Consider the following 13,704-nt stretch of genomic DNA (forward strand, 5'->3'; position numbering starts at 1 on the left):
GACGCTCTCTGCTCCAAAGGGCTTACAATTCAAGCAAACAACAAGAGACAGCTGGTGAATACAGCCAGACAAAGGAGCACAAGGAAACAATAAGGTAGTATTGATCATCACACTAGAGAGTGCTCACAGCACACCCGCTGCTTAGCTGTTGTCAAGTTTTTTATAGGCACCAAGGCAAAAGAAAACTTTAAGGAGGGATTTGAGGAAGAACAATGAGATAGCTTTGCAGGTGTTTAGGGGGAGCTCCTCCCGAAGTGTGAGGGGCAGCACAGGGGAGGTCTTGTTTGAAAATGTAACAAGTGGGCAATGAAGGCTGCATCAGTGGCAGAGCAGAAGTTGGATTTTGCTAGTTTCATAATATATCCTTTCTGAAGGTAACTATCTCTTTCACACCAGCCACATAAAATCAAACATATATTGATTCATTGTCCAGCCCGGCCAGCCCAGAATGCAATAAAATTGTCAATCTTGGAGTGTATTTACAAGTGCACGAACTGGCATTTTCCACCTTACATAGATGAGGGACTAATCACAAATTTCTCTGCCATTTGTATTTGATGACACTGTACTGTGTAGCATCTCCAAGTAGGGATAGGCTTAAGAAAAAAGAGGATGCACAAATAGAGGTATCAGATCTCTGGAGGAAGCAATTTACTTTGAACGTATTGGTAAACTTTTCTCTGGTACACATTTTATTGCATAGTCCACATCATAGTTATCTGACAAAGCAAATAAAAGACGTTCACCTCAATATTAGTTGATAAGTACCATGCTAAGTACTCTCTGGTGTCCAGTGTGTTGACCTAAACTGGAGTTGCATGGGTGTATCTGAGGGCAGAATTTAGCTTTAGACATGTTCTGAAATGTTAGAACATTTTTCAGGAAAGTGGAAATGTTACAGGCAAATATGGAAGTCTCTACACCAGCAGCCTGATTGTGCTTCCACAAAAGTTAAAGGCAACACTCCCATTGATTTAAATCAAACTTAGAATCAGTGACTTTTTCCCTCAGGTCATATTTTGTTTCAACTGATGTTAATCCCAGTTACAAGTAGTTCAAGAAGCAGGTTGGTTTACTACCATATACATCTTGTTAAAACTATAATGTAGGTGTGCAGATATAGATACAGATATAGATTTGAAAATGTGGATGTAGGTACATATGCTTGTGTATCTAGCTAGCTAGCTAGCTATCATTACATTATATTTGTACGAGTTGCTGATGATAGACCCACCTACAACTGAACAAATATTGACTCTCTTACATTAAAGTACATTTTGTTTCATTTGAATCTATGGCATCTTCTAAAACAAATTCTCACTTGAAATCCCAGTTTTCAAAAGAAGGCCTGTAATCAGACACCATCAATGTTTCTCCCTCAGTTGATGGGCATGACCAACTGCAGGCCCAAGGGATAGAATTTAGACAACGACCTGATTTGTGGGTGTAAAAGACATTCACTGTCACAGGTCCCTCAGTCCCCAACCCTGCAAACAGATCCATATGGGCAGACCCCTCCATACCCACTCTGAGACTCACTGATTTCAGAATGTGCAGACCCAGGAGTCCATCCTATGCAGAGCTTCTTGCAAGACTGAGACTTGTTAGAATTTTGATTTCTATCATTTGCACCAGCATTTGTTGGTGATCACAAACTAGTGTTTGATTGCAAATATAGAGGAGAGGTTGAGAATTGGACCCTTTCAAAATGTGCCCCTAAAAACTGAGCAGGGTTTTACTTTTAATAACTAAACAAATATGTCAAGTGCTCACTTTGCCATGTTATGTAACAATGCAGTCACCCTCACAATACACTTATTCCTTCAATGGACCTAGACTGAAAAATCAGATGGAAATAGTCAATAAGTGCCAGTTTAACATTTATTGTATCCACTAGACGGCTAGTATTCATGTTTCAAGTCAAGTTTTATCCTTCAAGTGCTGTTGAAGAGAAATCAAAACCAGAAATATAAAGGCATAGATGCAACCTGAATTTTTCAGTACAACACTGTCAAACAAAAGAGTAACAAAAGATACTGTCATAAATATAAAGGGAAGGGTAAACCCCTTTGAAATCCCTCCTGGCCAGGGGAAAGCTGCTCTCACCTGTAAAGGGTTAAGAAGCTAAAGATAACCTCACTTTGGCATCTGACCAAAATGACCAATGAGGAGACAAGATACTTTCAAAAGCTGGGAGGAGGGAGAGAAACAAAGGGTCTGTGTGTCTGTCTATATTCTGTCTTTGCCGGGGATAGACCAGGAATGGAGTCTTAGAACTTTTAGTAAGTAATCTAGCTAGGTACGTGTTAGATTATGATTTCTTTAAATGGCTGAGAAAAGAACTGTGCTGAATAGAATAACTATTTCTGTCTGTGTATCTTTTTTGTAACTTAAGGTTTTACCTAGAGGGGTTCTCTATGTTTTGAATCTAATTACCCTGTGAGGTATCTACCATCCTGATTTTACAGGGGGGATTTCTTTATTTCTATTTACTTCTATTTTTATTAAAAGTCTTCTTGTAAGAAAACTGAATGCTTTTTCATTGTTCTCAGATTCAAGGGTTTGGGTCTGTGGTCACCTATGCAAATTGGTGATGCTTTTTATCCAACATTTCCCAAGAAAGGGGGGGTGCAAGTGTTGGGAGGATTGTTCATTGTTCTTAAGATCCAAGGGTCTGGGTCTGTAGTCACCTAGGCAAATTGATGAAGCTTTTTACCAAGCCTTGTCCAGGAAGTGGGGTGCAAGGTTTTGGGAAGTATTTTGGGGGGAAAGACGTTTCCAAACAGCTCTTCCCCAGTAACCAGTATTAGTTTGGTGGTGGTAGCGGCCAGTCCAAGGACAACGGGTGGAATATTTTGTACCTTGGGGAAGTTTTGACCTAAGCTGGTAAAGATAAGCTTAGGAGGTTTTTCATGCAGGTCCCCACATCTGTACCCTAGAGTTCAGAGTGGGGGAGGAACCTTGACAGATACCATGCAAGGACTCCTCTGTTTTTTGAAGAATAGTACATCTTTGAAAATACAGTACATTTTTGGGGTCAGACTCTTAGTTTGAAAATCTCCCCCTAAGTAATGTTATACTTGTCTTGTACAGCTAGATCGAGTCATGGCACAATCACCATAGCAAGCAACTTGCTATGACAAGCAGGATCCTTGCTTCCAGAAAACAGTGCAATAGGGGAGAATGCAGTGTACCGTTATAGGTCTCCATTTCATTTTTATGTAATTACCTTAAGTTCAGCTATGGGTCTATCTGCATTATGTCTTTTATCAATTTAATGTTTGCACAAAGTGTCTAAAGAAATAAAGATTATGCTAGACCAGCATAAAAAAGGTGTTAGCATTTTTTTAATAGTTTGATACTATAATGGTCAGTAATAGGGTTAGTGCTTGGAAAAATAAATGAAGCCAAATAATCTTTAAAATATATTATGTACAGTGGATATTATTTATTATCAATTTGAAATGTGAATATAAAAAACCCCTTACAATTAGAGATTGGCAGGAGGTTCAAACCCCATTGTTACCTTCTAAATATGTGTGTAGCATAGCTATCATATACTCATATATGCCTGTGTTTTTAACAGTCAGATCGACTTCAACAAACTATCCACTGAAAAAAATCAAGGGGCGGGGAGGGGGAGAAATGCACCCTAATGAAGAAATCTCTGTCTACTCATATACCTCATCAGGTCAGTCTGTGCAGCCATATACTGTACCAGAAGCTTCAGAGGAAGGTGTTAACTGCCCCCACCACCAATGTACAATCTTGCAATAACATCCATATGGAGCAAATTTCTTCCTAAGCCCAGGAAGTTAGTGGTTGGCCTAAGTCCTGACGCATAAGGGTTGAAATCTCTCATACATTTTTAATATTAAAGCTTATGTTATTTTTAATATCCCTATGAATGTCCAATCCTTTTTAGAACCAGACTAAGATCTTTGCCTTAATATCATGTGGCAAAGAGTTCCACTGGTTAATTGTGTATTATATGAAAAACTTTCCATCAATTTAAAAAATATTGCTTTTTAATTTTATCGAGAGTCACCATGTTCTTGTATCAGGAGAAAAGGTAAAAAGGGAATGCGTGGCTGATCTTCTTTATCCCATTATTTCATATACCTCTGTCATTCTGTCTGTCTAATTTATCATGCACCCATCACTGTAATAGCTATGTGCCATGTCCATTCAGTCCCTTGATGAAGTAGGCAGGACTACATTGGACCGGAAGGAAAATACTTCTTGTATTTTTAATGTTTTGAACTCAGCTCATTTGGCTTGAATAGAATCACAGCAAAAGTAAAACCAAAAGCCAAGTTTTGTGTTGCCGTGTGAAAAGGTGGAACTTTCTAGCTCTTTTAACTGACTTCAGGTGGGTCAGTTTTCCCACCAGCCTAACACACATGGTTTGTGTTGTGATGAAAGTGGGAGGTGAAATTTAGGCAGTAATTTTGTTCAGTGTCATACTGTTTCGAGGGCTGAATCTTACCTGGATGGTCAGCAGGGTTCAGAATTACAATGGGAAGAGCTTAGAGAGGGAGGGAACTTGTGCAGCTGTCTTGGTCGCGGAAAAAATGCAACACAGCACAGAGAGACACCATAATAAAATGTGGTTCCGCACATGAATCAGTCAAGTTGCTTAATGCCAATAGTTTATTCTGAAGGTTGTTATGTCAAGGTGGGAGGAAGCAAGTGTGGTTGTTGGGGGATTTTTAAAAGGAAAGTGCATCCTGTTTTGTTATCCTATTTTTCTGCTTTTCTTGTTTGGAAAGGAAGCAAAACCAACCCCATAATAATAAGGAAAAGAATTCAAAATGAAGAGTGGGTATAGAGGATTGTAGGAAGCAGGCATGCCACTGCCTTTCAGAGGTACAGGGAATTTGAAGGTTGGGAAAGGAGGAGAGTCCACAGGATTACAGTGAGAATATGGGAAGGCTATGGAGTCTTACCAAGAATCTAAACATCACACATCTCCAGTTCCAAACACTAGTGAACTTCACTTGAGGTTCTGAAATGTTTAGCAAAGAAGCCTTTAAGGGGAGATGGGGGAAGTCCTGAAATTCTGTCACCAAGCCCCCGCCTCCATATCTTACCTGCTGTGGCAGGTCTTCTGGGGGTCTAGAGGAGCAGGCCCATTATCTCTGAAGTCTTTCAGGGGCCAGTCACTGCAGGGGCAGTTGTATGGAACTCCTCCCCTTCTGTGCTGGATGGGCATCATCTCCCCCCAGTGCAGTCTAAAGGCTGGCTAGCAAGCAAACTCCCCCTCAGCAACAAGACCTTAGGTAAGGAGGTCCTGTTGTTATGGTCCTTTAAATCTCACAGTATTTTGGTGCATTAAGAACTCTGAAATTCCATATCTTGCACAAGATCATTCCCTGTTTACTCATTGCCACTGTGAATACTTTGAGGGAACACACCTTAACAGAACTGTTCTGATTAATTTCAAAGAAGGTGGGAGAGAGAGCTGCAACTGTTCTAAACCCATCTATTAGAGAAGAGTATATTCATGGCCATTTTTAGTGTCTCATGCCGACCATATTTTACTCGGCTCAGGCTTTAGGATACAAGGGATTTAGAAATGGCTTATTTTTGCAGCATGGAAGCAAGGCTGTAAATACATGTTGGGCTTCTCATGGCATCATGAAATTGTGCAAGCTTCTCTCTTCTGATTTATGATGATGGATTAGTAATTCACAGAAGCTTGGGTTTACTGTTTTTTGCTGTTGGAAGGGCAAAGCTAATGGTGTGATCTCTGTAGGGGGGATTTTTGACCCCATCACGTAAATTCTTAGTTCATCAATCAGTGACCCGATAGACTGTAAAGTCCTCTATTGACTCATTATAAGTCTATCACAGGGCTGGCCAAACATTTTGGCCCAGATCCTAAAGTCTGACAGGAATGCGTTGATTGACCACTTCCCATCCAGTTCCATTAATACTTCTTACAAATTATACCAGATATTATAAAAATTAATTAAGCCAATATATGGATGTAACTTTAACTGGTTTTGAAATAAGAAAAATATGCCCCTCCCGCCAACCTTTTTCCACCTTCAACATTTTTTATTCATTTTGAATTTTAATGTGATGAATGAAATTGAGGGTTTGGGATTTTTTTTTTAATATTGAAATCTGTTCAATGAAAGGTTTAATTTACTTCCCTTTACCGACGTAGATTCAGGAAGCGAGAACAGCTGGGCACAGAAACAGGAGGGAGGCAAATGCAGAATGCAAAAAATGTGTGAGGAATAGATGGATATAGACAGAAAATAAAGAGGAAAGTCAACTGGGTTAGTACCAAATACTTGTGCACCATGGCTCAGATGGATCACTCTTTATAATATATCCTTTCCCCCTCTCCCTGGCCCTTATCTAGCAGAGGCTTATTATGCATGTGCTTAATTTTATGCAGTGTGATTTGATGACAAGGTCTTTTCAGGATCAGGCCTACCCCCCTGCAAGGCAGAGGTCCCGAGCTTCTCCCCCGTCTGGTAGGTGGAGAATGGGGGTGGAGGGAAGGCTCTGTGAGCCACACTTCAATGGTAAAAGAGCCAAATATGGCTTGTGAGCCACAGTTTGGCCACCTCTGTCATATACCTTCATGGCTATCCATGCTATATGAATATTTATTCTGCTATCCTTACACTAATATTGACTTACTGCTATCCTGAAGTCAATGGGACTAATCAAGAAATAATGTACAATTCTAGGTGAGTAAAGGTGGCAGAATCTGGTCCAAAGGGTGAAATTCACCAATTGGCACATGATACTATGCAGGAGTCACAATGAGAGCTACGATACAACAGGGGGCTACTGCTACTGCACTGTACTCCACAGTAGCTCTGCCTATGCTGGCACGGGCATATACAGTTCCAGTGGGCTGAAGGAGCCAGTTAATAGGGGTTTGGCAGGGCTGCCAAGCCAGTCCAGAGATTGGAACTAATAGTCTGGAAGGGGTTTCCTTGCACCTTGCTCTTGTACTGGGAATAGATTCTATGTCGCAGATTTTCAAAGTGATTCGTGATTTTGAGTGTCCAAAATGATACATCAAAGGGGTCTGATTTTCAGAAAGTGCTGTGCACCCATCCGCTGAGATTTCTCCAGTTGAGCACCCAAAATCACTACTCACTTCGAAAATCCTGGCCTATGTCCCTAACTCCATTAAATTGCCTGCACTTAGCCTATTTACTCTGGCTCTGTGCAGGCTTAAAGATGGAAGAGGTGAAGGTCAAATTCTGGTCATGTGTGCAACTCCCTTTGATGTAAATGGGAGCCATGTGCATATATCTAACCATAAAATTAGGCCCAAACTATCATTTTACAGCTGGCTCCCAGCTTCATGAATGCCAAGACAGTAAAAGGCTCCATCCGAGGGATCTGATCAACACTATATTTTTATTCTTAATTTAAGGCACACATGCAGAGGGAGCAGACTTTGTTTTCCTCACTCTCAAAATCACCCTCCTCCCCAGAGTTGATAACATCAGTATAAAATGTTGCTCTCATCCTACAAACGAGAGAGACAGCTGAAAATATATGTCAAATAAAATACACAACCTTATGTCTTTCTGATGCTTCAGTGGCTGTTTTTTAAAAATAGATTTGTTAATTTTGACTGAATAAAAGGTTCCTTTTAGGGATTTCAGTAGGTGACATGAAAAATGTTAATGCAAGTGATCAAGACAATGGAGGTTAAAACTGTTTTGAAAATATGTTTCTTTTATAGATCTCAGCTGTTGGAAGAGTTACAGAATAAATATATGGTAGTGCTGACATTCAGTGCTGTGCTGTTTCATCTTAGCAAAAGAGTTTTTTCATAAAGCAATTTCTTTTCAAGGAACATATTCTGCAACCAGTCTTAAAAAAAAAAAAAAAAGAGAGAGAGAGAGTTTTCCCCCCTCCTAGTTTAATAAAATTAAAGTAATTTATGTCATATTGATATGTCGATATGTTTTTCAATAAACTTTTTCACAGCGTTTTTTTTAATTCTCTTCACTTTAAAAATTATAATTATACATCTTCCTCCCACTTTGAAAATGGCATAAGGTGCTCATTTGCAGAGTTCTACTGTTCAAATCTTCACTGAGAATAGAAATGTCATGACTCAGTTAACAATGCTTTATTATTCACATTGATCTTTTTTTGTAGTGTTCTTTATCTCAAAAACATTGTAAATTAGATATCTTCCTCCCACTCTTTTGTTCATTTGCAAATTTTTATTATTCTAGGTTAAGAAAGCAATGGAGTGTCAAGAGTCAGTGTATATTGTTTATGTTCCTTTTTTTGCTTTAAAATTACTTTTAACTATAAAAAGTAAGGCTGCTCAGCCTGAAAAAAAAAGAAGCTGAATTTAAAGATGCTTTGAACCATGCTTGGAAGGAACAGTGTGTGTCTATTTTGTTTTCTTACACGAAAGAGAACTGTAGTTGTAACGGACCTTGAAAGAAGTTTGACCAAGTTTTTTATAGAATATTTTTGGATGTGTTAATCCCAAAACACCCCTATTACATTACCTAGCTTATACAGTTCAGTTTTTAGGTGTAATTTGTCTTCAGAATAAAGATCTGGGCAAAACAGTCAAATGCATTTGCAGTGTGTGACTCTGACTACGTGCATGTGTGTCAGATTTTCAAAGTATTTAGTTCCCAGGCTTGCACCAAAATAAGTGACCAGATATTTATGCAATCAGGGAAATGGCTCATGCAGACAGTCATTCAATTATGTATGCCAATTTGGGGGTGGGGTGGGGGTTGAAAGTACATCAGTGATGATCATGTTTGAAAAGGAGTACTTGTGGCATCTTAGAGACTAACCAATCATAAACCAGTCGGAGAACACTTCAATCTCTCTGGTCACGCAATTACAGACATGAAGGTCGCTATCTTAAAACAAAAAAACTTCAAATCCAGACTCCAGCGAGAAACTTCTGAATTGGAATTCATTTGCAAATTGGATACTATTAATTTAGGCTTAAATAGAGACTGGGAGTGGCTAAGTCATTATGTAAGGTAGCCTATTTCCCCTTGTTTTTTCCTACCCTCCCCCCCCCCCAAGACATTCTGGTTAAACTTGGATTTATGCTGGAAATGGCCCACCTTGATTATCATACACATTGTAAGGAGAGTGGTCGGTTTGGATGAGCTATTACCAGCAGGAGAGTGAGTTTGTGTGTGTGTGGGGGGGTGGGGTGAGAAAACCTGGATTTGTGCTGGAAATGGCCCACCTTGATTATCATGCACATTGTAGGGAGAGTGGTCACTTTGGATGAACTATTACCAGCAGGAGAGTGAGTTTGTGTGTGTGGTTTTTGGAAAAAAGGGGTGTGTGTGAGAAAACCTGGATTTGTGCTGGAAATGGCCCACCTTGATTATCATACACATTGTAAAGAGAGTGGTCACTTTGGATGGGCTATTACCAGCAGGAGAGTGAGTTTGTGTGTGTGGGGGGGGGGAGAGGGGGGGGGAGAAAACCTGGATTTGTGCTGGAAATGGCCCAACTTGATTATCATACACATTAAGGAGAGTGATCACTTTAGATAAGCTATTACCAGCAGGAGAGTGGGGTGGGAGGAGGTATTGTTTCATTGTCTCTGTGTATATAATGTCTTCTGAAGTTTCCACAGTATGCATCGAATGAAGTGAGCTGTAGCTCATGAAAGCTTATGCTCAAATAAATTGGTTAGTCTCTAAGGTGCCACAAGTACTCCTTTTCTTTTTGCGAATACAGACTAACACGGCTGTTACTCTGAAACATGTTTGAAAAGTTGGTCGTTTGGGTCCAACGCTATGCAATCACATATACTTGGGCCTGAGCCACAGAGTTTTGTTTCTGGATCAGAACCTCTACACTGTGTGGAGGTTCTAGTCCAGAATTCTGGTTCAGGCCCATCTCCAATTCCTACCAGATTTCTTTTTGGTTTGCATTGTACATTTTGGTGGTTGTGGTGATGGCCTGAGGTTTCTGACTATAAGCTCTTCCTCATAACAATGTATCTGGCCACCTCAAGACCCCCTCCGACCTTTTATTTTTGTACTTTATATTCTGTTTGGTTCAGCTGGTGGCAAGAAAATCTGGGTGAACTTTTCTATTTGCTAAGTCTTGAGAAGCAGATAAGCTCTTTGGGGCAGGGACAATCTTTCTATTCCATGTTTGTACAGGGCCTAGCACAATGGAGTCCTGGTCCTTGATTGGGGCTCCAGGTGCTACCATAGTACACAATAATAATAATTAATAATTAATTAAAACTATCTTGCTTGGTCTTTCGGGTAGGGATCTTGTTCTCCAATTTGTCTATTAAGCAACATCTATGTTTCTTTCAGTTTAAAAAATAAGCAAATAATTCTAATTTGGGGCTGGTGCAGAGAGCAGCAGGTCTTTGTGGCATTTCACCTTTGTGATAGCTAATCTTTTCCCCCCTGTTTTTAATTGATTCCCTCCTGTCTGTGGCCAAGGCACACTGGTATCATGCCATGACTCTTTCTGCACTTGAGAAAGTGAGTCCCCTTTCGGAGACTCCTAGAAGCTATATCTCTGTTTCGGAGCCTGAAGTTAAGCTGCAGCTTGGATCTCCTAAATGGCAAAGCTGCTATGTTCTGGGCTGCAGTCCCACAGGGCTTTTGTAAAGAAGCTGTCCTGTTATTAGTTGTGGTTAGTGTTTTTTTCTTACAGTGCATTTTTCTGATCTTTTTGCCTCGAGGGATGATTGAACCAGTTCAGATCAAGTACGTATCAACCCGAGCCTTTGCTTGAAACCACAACACCATCCTCCCTCTTCTGAACAGAGAACTGAGGTTTTGGATTTATATTTATTCTTATTAATGGGGCATGTTGTGGCCTATCCTGGGCACCAGCGCAGTGGAGAAAGAGGTCATGAAGCAGTCCTCACTCTCCGGACCTGGCTACCCATATTGTGGGCAGCAGCGTGGTCAAAACCACTATTACACCCGCACATAAGTGGGTCGGGGAGTGGGCTGGCAGGCACCGCCCCATAAATCTACCAGACAGCACCGCTACACCAGTATGCCAGGGGACATACACTGCACTGAATATAGGGCTGAGGCCAAGTCGGTCTCCTTTTTTGGAGCGGGGAAAACCAAGAGGTGGATTTGGAGTCACAGTATGCTTCCCTGGGTACTCGTGCAGTAGTGCAGCTATGTGCTGTCCCCCACATGGAGTTTGTGGCAAAGCCACCAGGGAGCCGTTGTTGTTATTTATTACAGTTAAAGAATAACTGAAAATGTCTCATTCACAGTATTCTTCACTGCAGCTTGTGAAGCTTAAGAGTACGATGCATCTTTCTATCTGTATTGCTCAGCTTGTTTTGTTTTTAAAAAATCCTTTGAAATTGTAGCAATGCTGCAGAAGCAAAAGCTATGTTAATTCAGTTTTCCTGCATTCTTCTCAGGGTTCATTGTTCACCCCAAGTTAGACGATCTACCAATATGATCAAGTTTCCAAAATAAAATTTCTGATCAGAATAGAGGAGTCAAAAATGGACATTGTTTTATTAATACATTGACACTGTTACTAAGGGCAAGTCTCCACCATATAAACATAATCATAGAAATATCGGGTTGGAAGGGATCTTGAGTTGTCATCAGGTCCAGCCTCTCCTGGCTGCAGTAGGACCAAGTAAACCTAGACCATCCCACACAGGTGTTTGTCCAACCTGTTCTTAAAAACCTCCAATGATGAGGATTTCACAATCTTCCTCTGAAGCCTATTCCACATCTTAGATACCCACACAGAACAGAATCAGACACACTCAAGTTTGTCAACATGCATCCCAGCATCGGTATTCCTTGTTCACTTATTTTGATGCCACTCTTCCTCTGTCACCCTTAGGACTTGTTCACCATTTTATGGATGTATTATAAGACTATGTCTGAAAGATATAATCCAATCTGGAACCTAACTGTGAATCTAACATGAACCGATGATCCACATGAGTAGATGCACTGAAGTCACCACTGAAGACTCATGTGAGTAACTCCTTCCCAATGGGAGTAAGAAAGTCACAGCCTGGACCTTGGAGATGAATATTTAGACATCAACTAAATGAAAGAGGTGCCACCACTTTTACACCAAAATCAGGCAAATATCCAGCCCTAAGTCTGGCATTAATCCTTTCAGAACAGGGCCCTTGGTTTATTCCTCTTTGAATCTATTCTGTATTCAAAGCAAGTACGTTTTTTCTGTCACTATACCACTATTGTTAACCACTATAAATGTATTAAAAACACAAGGGCATTTCAGTATGTGTATTGTGCATGAGAAATATTGTTACATGACAAGCTCCAATTGGCAAGTGAAAAGAGGTTTTATTGAAGGAAATAGCAGAAGCAAACAGTGAACTATGCAGAATAATGGTAATTGTTCCTTTAACATTGGCAGCACACGTTCACTTAATATGACTGCTCCTCTGTCTCTGCCTCATCCAGACCCAAAGGACCTGTTAGACAAGCAGGCAGCCACCTCTCTCTGGGATCAAGCTGTCAATGCAAACTTGCTTTCTTTCTATTTCTCTGAGCTAAGCTATACCCCCAGAGCTCCAGAAGCTTTTCCTGAGTGAAAGCTTTAAAAAAGCTCTATTCTAAATTACAGCACACGAGCTGTTCTCTTCAGACTGACAGAACAAAAGAGGGGGGAAAAATGCCAAAAGTGCAGTCTGAATTACTTCTTAGTTACACTGAATGATTTGCCTCATCGTGGTTTAGCGGCACAGATTAATGTAGTCTTGACCTTGCCCAACTAACCCTCAATGAGCTTCCTGCTAATTAGTTTCTGATCAAAGCAACTTCAATCAGTGGGGGCTGAGGGGAACAATAAAAAATGCAGCACAGAGCTATTGTATTCAGCTCAATTCAATGCAATATCAGGACATTCTGAGACCAATTCCAATGATTACTAGTATGGTTTGTTTATTGAGTGCCAGAAGTATTCCTGATGCTTTACAAATATGTTAGATGATGTGGTGCTTGCTGTAAGCAGCTTGTTTTTATAACATCCCCAAATGTCCTTGGTGCGGAATCTTATAAGCTCACAATCTAATGCAGAAACACAGAGAAGGTCAGGTCAGGAGTGGGGTGGAGTGAGTCATGGCAGTGATCTTAAAGGCCTCAATAGCCAGCTTTGTCTGACGCATCTCATGCTGAAGGCTATTACAGAAGTAGAGGGATTGGATGGACAATTCCCAATCCTGCTGCTGCTGAATGGGGAGAGGATAAGCAGGCAGACATCCCACTCCTTCAAGGAGCCTTAAATTGGATTAAAGGGGTAGAGAGTCCCCTAAAGCAGCAAGAAGTGGCCAGATGTGAGGGGCGTTCTTTTGCAATCCTTTCCACTCCAGCAGATAAATAAAGGTAGGGCAGAGGTGAGATCTTTTGGGATAAGAAGTAGTTAAATTCTGACTTAAGCAAAAAACCAGCAAGATTCATTAGGCAGCCAGTGAGAGTTGCCCGGAAGTCTCAGCTTTGCATCAACCCAAAGTAAACCGCTGGGTTTCGGCAGCTGAAATTCTGCAAACTGAAACAAGCTGGTTTCATGCAGCTCACATTCTGATCCTTGTGGCTATTTATCAAACCATCTGTCAAAAGGTACCGTTGCAATATTCACAAGAGAAAAAGGGTTTAACCTCGGCATCCAAGCAAAGTGCCCAACTAAGGTAAAGTGGGTGAGATAATATCTTTTACTGGACCAACGGTC

General features: G+C 40.6%; 1 protein-coding gene across 1 annotated transcript in view; it reads right to left on the reverse strand.

The window, feature by feature from the left end:
* The window catches only part of MDFIC2 (MyoD family inhibitor domain containing 2), a 53,370-nt gene that overhangs the window by 8,194 nt on the left and 31,472 nt on the right, over positions 1 to 13,704 (reverse strand). The window lies entirely within an intron of this gene.

Source organism: Lepidochelys kempii, chromosome 7 (assembly GCF_965140265.1).
Source record: "Lepidochelys kempii isolate rLepKem1 chromosome 7, rLepKem1.hap2, whole genome shotgun sequence".
NCBI classification, from domain to species: Eukaryota; Metazoa; Chordata; order Testudines; family Cheloniidae; genus Lepidochelys; species Lepidochelys kempii.